Source organism: Etheostoma spectabile, unplaced genomic scaffold (genome assembly GCF_008692095.1).
Source record: "Etheostoma spectabile isolate EspeVRDwgs_2016 unplaced genomic scaffold, UIUC_Espe_1.0 scaffold00002259, whole genome shotgun sequence".
In the NCBI taxonomy this organism is placed as follows: Eukaryota; Metazoa; Chordata; class Actinopteri; order Perciformes; family Percidae; genus Etheostoma; species Etheostoma spectabile.
The window spans coordinates 51,450-65,047 of NW_022602874.1; the positions used below are offsets into that span (position 1 = coordinate 51,450).

Genomic DNA, 13,598 nt, shown 5'->3' on the forward strand with positions numbered 1-13,598 from the left:
GCAGTGTTGTGTTGTCCAGCAGAAAGGCAACAGATGTGTTACTTTTCGACTAGATTTACACCATAGCAGTGCAATCATTTTGCCAAGGTTCACTTTCCAGCCACCGCCATGTTTTGAAACCATATGCAACATAAATATTACATATTTCACCCAGGTTTCTTCTCTTATTCAATGATCTCAGAAAAAGTTAAAAAATAAAGCTGAAACATTCAGGGGATGTAGCTCAGTGGTAGAGCGCATGCTTTGCATGTATGAGGCCCCGGGTTCAATCCCCGGCATCTCCAGTAACTGTCCAGTCTGTGAAAGAGCTGCAAAAAGCCCTTATTCTGAAAGAGAAAAGTATTAAAATGCAATCTCCTTGTGTTCATGGTAATTAATGCAAAAATCAGTCTCAATGACAAGATGTGTTGCAAGATTTACAGTCAACATTGTGTTGGCCAGTGATGGTGGTATAGTGGTGAGCATAGCTGCCTTCCAAGCAGTTGACCTTGGTTTGATTCCCAGCCATCGCATTAGTTTTCATTGTGTGGTTACTTGCTTTATTTGTCAAGACTAGCCAGAAAGGTTACTTGCCCCTCTGATTTGATAAAATATTAGATATCTGTTATGGTACAAATAAGGGAGCATATCAATCAATCAAGCTGCCTCCACGAGGATCCACAGAGACAGGCTGTGCAATATGATTTGCACTTTGCCCGTGTCTGGTAACTACTAATAACCAATCGAAAAGTTTATCAACAGAGCAGAAAGCAGCAGAAAGGCAACAGGTGTGTTACTTTTTGACTATGATTTACACCATAGCAGTGCAATCATTTTGCCCAGGTTGATTTCCAGCCACCGCAGTTGTATTTACAGGTTTTGAAGCCATATAGACATTAACATTACATGTTTTTACCCAGGTTTCTTCTTTTATTCCGTAATATTTCAATTTCTTCGCGGTGAATCCCAAAAGGATTAATAAAGATAAGTCTTAGTCTATATTGGAAAAAAGTAAAAACAAAATCAGAAAATCTTCAGGGGATGTTGTTCAGTGGTAGAGCGCATTTGACACAAATAAGCGGTGTCCCTTTTCTGCCTCAGACTATCAGATAGCACCACAAGCACTTAAATTAACATAGTTTATTTATTGTAGTACGCTCCAGTTTTTATGGGTGTTACAGCAGGTATGAGCTGTTGTTTGCATATTCATGGATGAAATATAATTGACATGTAATTTTAATTTTCAGCAGGTGGAGATATTTCACTTAAGACATACGCAGCAACAGATGCTTCATTAAACATAAACACACAGGAAATAGAAGTAGTGCCGATACAATTAGCAGAGGATGGTTTCAATCCATCAACCGCTGGGTTATGGGCCCAGAACGCTTCCACTGCCCCAATTCACATTTTGAGGGAAGGTTTTGGAACCCACAGCAACCAAGGTACCAACAGCTCACGGGTTGTAAAGTTAAACATTTGGTAGATGTAGTTGCTCCTTGCCACTATTTTTTATGTGAGCTTCCTGATTACTCACACATTGATTACTCACATGTAACACTTGTGATTGGCTGGTGTTTTAAAAAAGGGCATTGTGAGTACAGATATAAACATCAGTACGGAGTCTACCAAGTTGACTCTTATCATTTTAGTTTGGACACCCAGTGAGGCTTACCGTGATGGTTTGGACTGGGTCGACTAGGGTTCTCTGCTGCTCTCGAGCAGACGGCTGTACTCACTCTGGTTTCTCTTTATAACACAAATGTCTTTCGCTTTTTACTAAAGACTTCCTTGAAGGGGAACCCTGATGAGTTGAAACTATTTTTTGTGGGCTTTGCTGTTTGGCCTTTTGTACTTGCTTTTGCTTACCTTTGCTTTTACTCATCAGCTCTGTTTTTATCCCACCCAGAAAGGAGATTTTAGACCTGGAACTAGCCATCTTTTATTTCCTGTAGAGTCCAAGTGGGAACGAGCGCAAAGAAGAGTGACGAAGAAACAAAGGATAAAGGAGGGAAAGGAGTGAAGGGGAGCAGATTTACAGCTATACACATAACAGCAGCCACGGCCCCCAGAAATCATAAGACTGCAGCTATGGCACGGTTCTGGATGGGATCATACCTCAGAAGCTTAGACCTTACCCTCTGATCTTAAAGTACCTGTTAGGGGTGAGCGAGTACAGCATTATCTGTATCTGTATCTGTGCTCGGACTGGGCGGGGCCTAACCTGGAAGTGGACAGGATTTAATCCGGAAGTGGGTCGGGTTGTCTTGAAATGGGCGGGGCTTTAACCGGTATGTTATTTTAAGCATGCAATTGATATGGGTTGATCAGAGGCGGGGGGGACTGTGTTCTACGGATCAAATAGATTGAATAAATTAGAAAATAAAATAAAAATCTCTGACAGGCATGATTCTTCTTTTTCAAATGAACAAGGAGAGTCATGTCCTGCTTGTTTGTTCCTCATATTTTTTCCCAGCATTTTCTGTCGAGTGAAGTTGAAGCAGGATATGGAAAATTGCCAACAAGCCCTAATACAATTTTGCTTGCTCCTAATGTGGGTTAAATTAACATTCACCTGGATTTTAAATTTCAGATTAATGTTGTAACAGTTCCTGCCTTCAGGGCTCGTCCGGGAGTTGAACCCGGGACCTCTCGCACCCGAAGCGAGAATCATACCACTAGACCAACGAGCCACGAATCAACCAATGACATTCAGGTGGTTGAACACTAGCACATGAATGTAATTTGTCATTCTTTGGTTATTTCTGAGATTGATACACTAAAAGGAATTATTTAAGAGTGGTAGCAAACCAATGACAAGGGTTATAGAACATATGTGGTATGTCCTTGGACATACTATCCAAGCAGGGAGATGAGTACAGAGATTTGTGTGCTAGCAAGATGGACGTAGGTTGCCTATTGTTCATTTAGACTTACCATCAACATTGTTATGATACAAACCTGCTTGAAAAACAGCCACAATTCTTTTTAAAGAATGGAACACACATGACATGACTGTGTCTGAAGTGTTCAGGCATGCAGCAGAATGTGCAACTTTACACCTGAACAGGGACTTGAACCCTGGACCCTCAGATTAAAGTCTGATGCTCTACCAACTGAGCTACCCAGGCTTCTAAACATGCCACCTGTGGAAAAACATCTCCTGAACTACAAAATGAAGTAAGTGGTCACTGTGTCCAAACCTTTGTTATAGAAGTTATATATCAACTTTAAAGATAATTGCAAATTGTTGACCCAATTTTCAGTTTATTTCCCATCTGGCAGGGACATTTCTGGATTCAGGTGGACATTGTGGACAGAAACATTGGTGGATCTTGATTCCCACCATAGGATTTGGCCTGTATTGCACATTGCCTTAACATCCCGCGCAATGTATTGCCATTGTCAAGCACAATGCCACCCTGGTGACTTTCATCCATGTCTCCATGAACGCCCATATATTGGGCTGACAGTAGAGAAACCTTCCTTGTTAACTATGACATGGATGACTGAGAACCTACTATATCATGACATGTTAATTCACTATTTTATAATTTTTGAGACAGGTCCTACTGAAAATCTGCTGGAGAAGTCAGGATGGCCGAGCGGTCCAAGTCGCTGCGTTCAGGTCGCACACACTCACCACTGACTAAACTGACTACCACCATCATTGAATTATCATTTCTTTTGTTGTGGTCATATTCTTGAATTTCATTCAACCTTTGAACATAGTCTTTTGTCCTGGCCTTTTCATGGGGTCATGACAAAGCATCTAGGGTCAATCTTAGCCTTTGTTTGAGTACATACGTTTCCGAAAACATTGTTTTTATAGAGATTAAAGACCAAATTGTTACTATTTCCAAAATTTTCCCAACCATTGCAACAGCTTTCATACCCTCGTTGGCGCAGTAGGCAGCGCGTCAGTCTCATAATTTGAAGGTCTTGAGTTCAACCCTCACACGGGGCATGTGTTTTAAAAACAAAAAAACAATCAAAACTGATGCTGAAAATACAGTGACATTCAGGTGGTTGAACACTGGCACAAGCACATGAATGGAATTTGTCATTCTTTGGTTATTTCTCAGATTGATACAAGCTAAGCATTCAGAGGATGTGGGAAAAAGCAAGTCAAGAACAGGTTTTAAAGGACTTGCCACAGACAGTGAATGCAGCAGTAGATATGTCTACTGTGTACAAACACATGGGAACTTTACATGTGTTGACAATAAAGATGCTCAAGAAACACTCAACTTGCAATTGTGTTTCTTTCCCAAATTCATGTCCTCTTAAATACAAAGAACTGCTAAGTTCTTTATTACCAATATCATGTCTCAGACATTAGTTCCAGATGAAAACACTAGTTGTCATAAGTGGGATTTGAACCCACGCCTCCAATGGAGACTGCAATCTGAACACAGCGCCTTGGACCAATCGGCCATCCTGACTGAAACATCAAATTTGATGCTTAGTTTACTAAATGACTTAAGTTAACCAGTAATTTTTGTGTGCCTTCAAAAGCACAAGTGTTGATATTATGAAAGAAGCTGCCTGACAAACCAATGTTGCCTTTCACAACAGTGGTTCCATGGTGTAATGGTAAGCACTCTGGACTTTGAATCCAGTGATCCAAGTTCAAGTCTCGGTGGAACCTGGTTTTAAGCCAGAGTACTGGTGAAATAAAAAAAATCAACCTCCACTTTCCAGATCTAGGCTAACGGGTAAAATATTCCTGGATTTAGGCTCCAGTCTCTCTGGAGGCGTGGGTTCAAATCCCATCACTGCCATTTGCAAATATTACATCGCTGGAAGCCAACCATGTGGTCTCTTACAGCTGTGTCATTTGGCCTGAACTTGGTAAAGTAACTAGAATCATCCATCAATCACCCTAACCTTGCTGAGATTGTTCTTTGTTAACCTGAGGTTCAACAATTCGTGAAACCTTCCTTTCCAGCACTTTGGAGAAGAAAATCAACAAATAATTGCAACAGTTAATCGTGATCTCTATTGTCGTTATCATTTTGGCCAAATCGTGCAGCTCAAAGAGATTTTATCAAACCAGGTTGGGCAGTAACCTTTCTGCTGACTTCTTGACAAATAGAGCAAGTAACACAACTCAAAGAAAGCTACTGTGATGGCTGGAATCGAACCCAGGTCAACTGCTTGGAAGGCAGCTATGCTCACCACTATACCACCATCTCTGGGCAATACAATGTTCACTTCAAATCTTGTAATACATCTGGGCATTGAGACTGGAAGTCCCTCCAGGGGTCCTGTGTTATCACATTCACAAGAATGGGAAGTGCGTGTGTATGTGTGCTAGCTCCCTTTGATAGCTCAGTTGGTAGAGCGGAGGACTATAGAGGCATAAAGCTGAAATCTTTAGGTCACTGGTTCAAGGAGCTCTCTTTTCAGAGTTTCCCTTCAGGGATCAATAAAGTATTTCCAATTCTGATGTAGAGATGGACGGACGACCCAAAAGCATACTACTTCTTGCCGAGACATAACATGAAACAAAAAAAAGAGTTGGGTAGATATGAGCGCAGAAATCCTTTACGACAGGCTTTACGTGATATTCATGAAACGTTCGTATCACACCAATCAGAGCGTAAGAATGATCGTATTGATAAATGCAGCGGCTGGAAAGCGACTTGATTTGCCACTAAGAAGTGATAGTAGTATTGTGATAAATTTGCCTCGCGCATGACACTCTTTTCCATCATATTCAATAACTAAACCAGATTATTCAATCCATCCTCTACTTATATGCAAAGTAGTCTCATCCAGGACCTAAAGCACCCTAAGCAAGAATCATAAACCTAGACCAATGAAGAAGGAGAGTCATGTCCTGCTCATTGTTCCTCATATCTTTTCCCAGGTTTTTCTATTGCGTGCAGTTGAAGCAGGATATGAAAATTGCCAACATGCTGTACTACAATTATGCTGGCTCCTAATCTGGGTTAATTTAACAATAAACTGGATTTTAAAGTACAGATTAGGGTTGGAACAGCACCTTGCTTCAGGGCTCGTCCGGGAGTTAAACCCGGGACCTCTCGCACCCGAAGCGAGAATCATACCCCTAGACCAACGAGCCACGTAAATATAGCTTATTAGAAATTTCCCATCAAGTAAATGTGATCAGTCAGTGACTCGAAAGCCAACTGTTAAGAAGTTTGTTTGGCATGTAGTGTTTTTATGGCTCCACTGCCAGACTGAGCTTTCTGATTATATTGGACGAAAGACTACTTTTGAAACAAAACATTTTACCAACATTGGAACTTGAATTTTTTGGTCAAAAGTGACAGCAGATAAGCCTAGTTTCCACCATCTATTGGACGACAGACTACTTTTGTCAAAATTAGAAATTTCATATTGGTAAAAAAGAAATGCAGTTTGAAAGAGGAATGCAGCTTGGATTTGTCACTGACTTGACTATGGTCAGGTAGATTGGCATGGGTCTTTTCATGGCTCCACTGCCCGACTCAGCTTAACGATCTCATTTGACAACAGGAAGAATTGATACAAAATATTTACCAAAACAAAGACTTGATTTTGTCAGTAAAAGTGAAAGTATAATATAACAGCTCTCCACATGACACACACAGGGACTGTGACTAACATTACGTTTGTTAATATTACCAGACATAAGGCCATGTGGGTTATCTTTGGGCTGCTCTATGGTCTTCCGCAGAATCGTCCCTGGATGGACTTGAACCGCCATCCTTTCAGTTAACAGTCGACTGCGCTGACCTATTGCGCCACAGAGACTGCGCCTGTCTGAGCGAGCAAGGACATTTAACAATGGCCATTATATCGAATCAGGCAGGTATAAGCTAGCTAACAGGTGTAACCTAGGTAACAAGTGAAGAACACAAACAAGCTAACTTTTAAATTTGCCAGAACTACAGACCAATACAACAACAGGCTTAAATGAACTGACAACATCAGTTCTAGGACTTACAGTTCTAAAAGACGCACACAATCTCAGTTGATTATCCTCCGGACAACTAGTCTCTTGTTCTTTTCTCTCACAATCACACCTGATATACGACTTTTAGTACAAAACTAAAGTAACAAGCCAATTTCGTAAAATGTAAGGAGTAGAAAGTGCAAATTGTAGTAGACTGCCTCAGTCTGTGGATCCTTATGGAGGAACCTTGATTGATTGATATACTGGCTTATTTGTACCATAACAGAGATCTAATATTGTACTAAACCAGGTTGGGCAAGTAACCTTTTTGGTTACTTCTTGACAAACAGAGTAAATAATATTACTCAACGAAAACTACTGCAAAGGCTGGGAATCAAACCCAGGTCAAGTGCTTGGAAGGCAGTTACCTAAAGCACCCTAAGTAAGTAAAAGGATTAATAAAGATAAGTCTAAGTCAATCTCAGAAAACAGTTTTAAAAAACTGAAAATCTTCAGGGGATGTAGCTCAGTGGTAGAGCTCATGCTTTACATGAATGAGGACCTGGCATCTCCAGCAGGTATTATGGTAGAGTCTTTAAAAGAGCTGCAGAAGATATCACCTCCTGTGGTAATCTGGCTGGTAGGGTTATAGAACGTAGTGGTAGACTAAGACCTCCTGTTACACAAACTAAGCGGTATGCTCTCTCTTTTATACCTCATACCATCAGACAGCACAACAAGCACTTTAAATGCACATGTTTTACAGTCTCTATTTTACTGTATTTATGTACTTAAACTGTAGTATGTTTAAAGTATTATGCTCCAGTTTTTAGAGGTGTTACAGCAGGTATGAGCACTGTAGTTTCCATTTTTATAGATGAAATAAACTGGACATGCTATTACGTTTACTCTTCAGCAGACAGAAACCTTACATCCCAGACACTTGCTTTGCTAAACATCCACAGACTGGAAATAGACTTAGTGCTGATACAAATGATGAGATTTAGCAGAGGATGGTTTCGATCCATCGACCTCTGGGTTATGGGCCCAGCACGCTTCCGCTGCGCCACTCTGCTCTGCTGTTTGGGCGCAAGGGATGGAAAATTCTGTGATTCACATTTTGAGGGAAGGTGGCAACAAAGGTTCTAACAGCTTACGGGTGGCAAAGTTTAACATTTTGTAGACCTTGCAACTTGCGTATCACTCTGCTCAGCCTCCCTGGTCTACTCCAAGGTGGTGGAAAGGAAGCTTCAGCCAATCCTCCGCCAACTTCTCTTACTTGCAGGTAGTGTGGCCGAGTGGTCTAAGGCGCTGGATTAAGGCTCCAGTCTCTCTGGAGGCGTGGGTTCAAATCCCACCACTGCCATTTGCATCTATTACATAGCTGGAAGCCAACCAAGGTGATGTCTTGCAGCTGTGTCGTTTGGGCTGAACTTGGTGAAGTAACTAGAATCATCCGTCAATCACCTTGCCGAGATTGTTCCTTGTCAACCTGAGGTTAAACAATTGGTGAAACCTTCCTTTCCAGCACTTTGGAGTAGAAAATCAACAAATAATTGTGATAATTAATCGTGATCTCCATATTGATCAAAATAATCGTGATTATCCCTTTGGCCATAATCATGCAGCCCAAAGAGATCTAACGTTTAATCCAACCAGGTTGGGAAAGTAACCTTTCTGCTGACTTCTTGTTAAAAAAAGCAAGTAACATCACTCAAAGAAAGCTACTGCGATGGCTGGGAATCGATCCCAGGTCAACTGCTTGGAAGGCAGCTATACTCACCACTATACCACCATCACTGGGAAATTTAATGTCCACTTCAAATCTTGTAATACATCTGGGCATTGAGACTGTGAAGTGCGCTCTATCACTGAGCTACAGCCCCTGATGATTCCGAAATTCCCTCCAGGGGGTCCTGTGTTATCACATCAATAAGAATGGGAAGTGTGTTCATAAGTATTGTTGACCTTCAATTAGAGATGTTCCGATACCATTTTTTACTTCCCGATACCGATTCCGATACTTGTGCTGTGGGTATCGGCCGATACCGAGTACCCATACCAGTGTGTTTATAAAAAAAAAAAAAAAAAAAAATGACTGTGATAATATTATCATTGTGGTAAGGCCTGGCTCAGGTTTAACACTTTTTAAAACATTAATACAGCAAATGGAAGCCATATATTTTTAAATAGAACAGTATAAAATGTAAAACATGAACGTTGGACTTGGGGATTTTCCACTTTACTAGAACCCCCTCAATTGATTCGGCAATGAATGTGCCAGTATGTGACCATCGGAACTCGGTGGCGTGCAGCTCCGCACTTCGAGGGGTAAATGTTGACTCTATATGTTGTCCACCCAGTGGGACGTTAAACTTAGCAAAGACATGGGGCACACGTCGGAGCGCCAAATGTCCGTGGTAAAGCTGTCTGCATGCACGTCTTTGCCCAAGCATACACGAAATGTGTTCCCTAACTGTCTCGTATAATTTGGGTTGCGCAGTTTCGGAGATATATTTACAACCTGGCAAACCGTACCTTGGCTTCAAATGCTCCATTAAGCAGCGAAATCCCAAATTTTCGACAACAGACGGGTTGGTAATCCAGTACAATAAACTCCAAAACTTTGTTGGTTATCGTTGTTGCTTTTTGGCTGTCTTTGGGGAATTTATCTCGTCACTTGAAGGCAGTTTCCAGAGTTTGCTGCTGCAGTTCGTCCTTTTTCCCCCGTAGCTTTCGTAAATTCGTTGTGCTCTTTAGCGTGACGCGTCTTCAAATGTTTAATTAAGTTGCTGCTGTTGAAATTTGCAACACTCGTGCCACCCCTTGAAATTGCTTCTTTGCATATGTTGCATGTTGCCGTCTTACCGGTGGGAACATCCACGGTAAAGTACTGCCAAACTGCCGACATGATGCACTAATGCTAGCTTGTTTTAAGGAGACGTTAGGCGATCAATTCTTCTTCGCCCCTCTACAACAGCAGCGCAACTATTTTAAGAGTGGCGAAGAAGAACTGTGTCCGAGCTAACGGAGCTAACCAGTAAATAGATTCCTATTTTTAATAGTTTATGTGGTATCGGATCGGTGCCTGTACTCCAGTACTCGCCGATACCGATGCCAGCATTTTCGGCAGTATCGGAGGCATTTCCGATACTGGTATCGGAATCGGAACATCTCTACCTTCAATAGCTCACTTGGTAGAGCGGAGGACTGTAGAAGCATAAATCCAAAATCCTTAGGTTACTCGTTCAAATCTGGCTCAAAGAAGCAGTCTCTTCCAGAGTTTCCCTTCACGGATCAATGTAGTGATTCTGATGTAGAGATGGACAGACGACTCAAAAGCATAACACTTCTTGCCGATACATAACAAAAAAAAACAAGAAGGGCTCATTTAAAGGTTTTATTGCTTACTTAGCCATATAATTGTAACATTATTTATTAAAATAACATTAAAAATAATCACGTTAGTCTTATTTTTTATGAATTAATTTATTAAAAAAACTATTAAAGAAGCTAAGGATAAACAAGATAAAGATAGGATGGCTGAGCGTTCCAAGGCGCTGCGTTCAGGTCGCAGTCTCCACTGGGGGCTTGGATTCAAATCCCACTTCTTACATGAATTGTTTCCTTCTAGAACTAATTTCAGAGACATGGTATTGGGAAGCTTGAACCCAGCTATTCTCTGCATTATAATGGACATTAATTTGCGCAAGATACTGAATTAAAAGTACAGCCGCACCTTTTGTGAGCATCTGCATTATCAACCCATGTAAAGTTACCATGTGTACACAGCAGACCTATCTACTGCTGTATTCATTGTTTGTGGCAAGAGCTTTAAAACCTGTTCTTGACTTGCCTTGTTCCACATCCTGTGTGAACGCTTAACTTACTAAATGACTTAAGTTAGTAATTGTTGTGTGTCTTCAATAGCATAAGTGTTAAGATTATGGAAGAAGCTGCCTGGCAAACCAATGTTGCCTTTCAGAACAGTGGTTCCATGGTGTAATGGTGAGCACTCTGGACTTTGAATCCAGTGATCCGAGTTCAAGTCTCGGTGGAACCTGGTTTTAAGCCAGAGTACTGGTGAAATTAAAAAATCAACCTCTACACTGTCCACATCTAGGCTAATGGGTAAATATTCTTGGCTGTTTGACTGAAAACAGTATGTTGGTGGTGGCATGTGAGCTGTGACCTGTACTTCATGTTAACTTAAAAGAGCTCCAAATTTAGAGTTAGTTGAACATATTAAAGATATTTCCACAATGTTGACCCAAATGTCAGTCTATTTCCCATCTAGTAGGCACATGTCTGAACACAGGAGGACATTTTGGACAGACACAATGGTGGATCTCTATTTCCACCACATGATTTGCACATTGGGGTACAGAGTCGGTGAGATGCCTTCACATCCTGCAAATCCAGTGTTGCCATTGTCAAGCACATTTCCACACTGGTGACTTTCTTCCATGTCTCCATAAACACCCATATATTTGGGCTGACAATAGACCTTCCTTTGATAACTATGACCTGGATGACTGAGAACCTACTTTATCAAAACATAATTGACTTACCATATATTATTTCTGTGAGAGATCCTACTACACGTGGAATATTCAGTCAGGATGGCCGAGCGGTCCAAGGTGTTGCGTTCATGTCGCAGTCTCCACCGGAGGCGTCGGTTCGATTTGGGGATATTGTTTTTGTTTTGTTTTTGCTGTTTGTTGTGGTGGTGTAGCTTTGGGGGGAGGGGGGGTGATAAGATAAGTCGCTTGCAAGGGTTGCACAGTCATCAGCTCACATTTGCACACCGACTTTCAACAGAACATTCCCTTACCTACTTCACATACGCTCCTTTGGTTTCTTGGCCATTCTTATCAAATATGGCTGCCAGAAAGGGATGGGGACGAAGATGGTGCATCCTGTTTAATTAGTTACACAGTTAAGCAGTTACACTTATATTCCATGGTCTTCTTTTAATTTTATTGGTATGTTATTGAGCTAAATTAGAGGCAATTAGGGTGTTTGTGGGGTTGAGGGTATTCTGGGGTTGTGTAAATAAAGTAGGCAGGACTAGATTATAGTCGATAGATATCAGAGATCCACCCATTACCTTAATTTTTATGCGTTGTACTTTTCCCTTGCCGGGTGAGCTAGGGAAACTGTTACAGCATAGCGGAGTATTCTGTCCACCTCCACACGCGTAGTCTTCTCTTCAAGCAGACTTACTGCCTCCTGGTCTTGTCTTGACCTGGTTACCACTTTCTCATTTTTGTATAGCAGCACATCCAGCTGCTAGAGATTCTCAACAATCTGGAAGAGCTCCATGTTGGAAGGAACAGTGGACGTCAGAAGGTACTGTTGCATCCGTAGCTGTTGCTCCACGATCCGTGCTGGGCCCTGAAACGTTCCCCCCAGTCTGGTTAAAATGGTGAGTGGTCCACCTGGTAGACCGAGCTTCACTGGCTCTATGGGGGTGATATGTGGATGATCAGCACCAATGAGAAGGAGTGGGCTGGCGTTCTCAAACTGCTGAAGGGAGAGGCCTGCCATGTATTTATTCCTCTTCTGCAAACTATCTACTGGATAGGATTGATCCGCCATGCCTAGGTGAGCTAAGCCGTTACTCCCAATACTGCCAGTCAGTATACTGTATGTTTAGCTTATACAAGGTAAAAGACAAATTAAGACTTAATAGGGTTGTTGCTCGTGGAGGTGCTGTGGCTTAGTTGGTTAAAGTGCCTGTCTAGTAAACAGGAGATCCTGGCTTCAAATCCCAGCAGCACCTTCTTGTTGGAGAGATTACCTCTTTTGGCGTATCATCATCATGTCAACCCAACCCCTTTGAAAGTACCCTGGTAGTAAATGAAAATGGCATGTTACATTTACACAGAAACACCAATAACATACCCACCAGGTGTTCTATTTGCCTGAGAACTAATGAAATTAATTAATAAATGCCCTACTTTGGCTCCACTACAGTTCTGTGTCAGTCAGCTGCTCCATTTCACTCACCACTGAGTCAGACTTAATGCCCCGCCCACAACAACATCTGATTAGCAGGCAACTTAAAAACAAGTACAGGTAATCTCTGCAACAACAAGGTGCTGCTGGGATTTGAACCCAGGAACTTCTGCTGACTAGACAGACACTTTTTTTTTTGCAACTCTGCAACTCTAGTGTGAAGATTATAAAGTTTTTATTATAATGAATTCCTTCAGTCTTACCTTGGAAGCTTAGGGCTCCTGCACACTGCGTGCGTGGCGTGAGCGTGTCAGCTGAGGTTAGAATGCCCACCGTATTGGTCAATACTGTTAACATGGGAGGAATAAAAACAGACACGCCACAAAGCAAACGTTATGTTGACTGTTGAGGAGGACTAAATTAGGATTGTGTTTTAAGCTTTTCATGGCTTTCCATGAAACAAGGCCTGCCTGAAGGGAGTGGTTAATGACCTTTGTGATGAGGGGACTTATGGCATGGAGGTTGGATTTTACCAGGGCTTTGGGGAAAGGATCTCTCATCTCTCAAAGACATTGCATAGATAGGACTTATGATGTTCTGGGTAGGCCTGCCTATGAACAGCGAGTCATGAGGCCTTAACGCGTCCAGCTGTCAAGGACACGTCCAGCTGTTTTCATTTGCTGGAGTTTGTAGGGGTCCCCTGCTGGAGCTGCTGGATGAAGATGGATGGATGGAAGCAACCGTGTTCATT

General features: G+C 41.8%; 10 non-coding genes across 10 annotated transcripts; 6 read left to right on the top strand and 4 right to left on the bottom strand.

The window, feature by feature from the left end:
* The first annotated feature begins 212 nt into the window (after positions 1-212).
* trnaa-ugc (transfer RNA alanine (anticodon UGC)) lies at positions 213-284 on the top strand. The gene has a single exon. It is a non-coding gene; the product is annotated as a tRNA-Ala (tRNA).
* Positions 285-1,714: 1,430 nt separating this feature from the next.
* On the top strand, positions 1,715-1,826 carry LOC116675783 (U5 spliceosomal RNA). Its single transcript, XR_004328534.1, has one exon. It is a non-coding gene; the product is annotated as a U5 spliceosomal RNA (small nuclear RNA).
* A 774-nt stretch (positions 1,827-2,600) lies between these two features.
* On the bottom strand, positions 2,601-2,672 carry trnap-cgg (transfer RNA proline (anticodon CGG)). The gene has a single exon. It is a non-coding gene; the product is annotated as a tRNA-Pro (tRNA).
* A 1,886-nt stretch (positions 2,673-4,558) lies between these two features.
* On the top strand, positions 4,559-4,630 carry trnaq-uug (transfer RNA glutamine (anticodon UUG)). Its single transcript has one exon. It is a non-coding gene; the product is annotated as a tRNA-Gln (tRNA).
* Positions 4,631-5,998: 1,368 nt separating this feature from the next.
* trnap-cgg (transfer RNA proline (anticodon CGG)) lies at positions 5,999-6,070 on the bottom strand. Its single transcript has one exon. It is a non-coding gene; the product is annotated as a tRNA-Pro (tRNA).
* Positions 6,071-7,890: 1,820 nt separating this feature from the next.
* On the bottom strand, positions 7,891-7,962 carry trnam-cau (transfer RNA methionine (anticodon CAU)). Its single transcript has one exon. It is a non-coding gene; the product is annotated as a tRNA-Met (tRNA).
* Positions 7,963-8,170: 208 nt separating this feature from the next.
* Positions 8,171-8,252, top strand: trnal-aag (transfer RNA leucine (anticodon AAG)). The gene has a single exon. It is a non-coding gene; the product is annotated as a tRNA-Leu (tRNA).
* Positions 8,253-8,614: 362 nt separating this feature from the next.
* Positions 8,615-8,686, bottom strand: trnag-ucc (transfer RNA glycine (anticodon UCC)). Its single transcript has one exon. It is a non-coding gene; the product is annotated as a tRNA-Gly (tRNA).
* Positions 8,687-10,877: 2,191 nt separating this feature from the next.
* On the top strand, positions 10,878-10,949 carry trnaq-uug (transfer RNA glutamine (anticodon UUG)). The gene has a single exon. It is a non-coding gene; the product is annotated as a tRNA-Gln (tRNA).
* Positions 10,950-12,597: 1,648 nt separating this feature from the next.
* trnat-agu (transfer RNA threonine (anticodon AGU)) lies at positions 12,598-12,671 on the top strand. The gene has a single exon. It is a non-coding gene; the product is annotated as a tRNA-Thr (tRNA).
* The last annotated feature ends 927 nt before the right edge of the window (positions 12,672-13,598 follow it).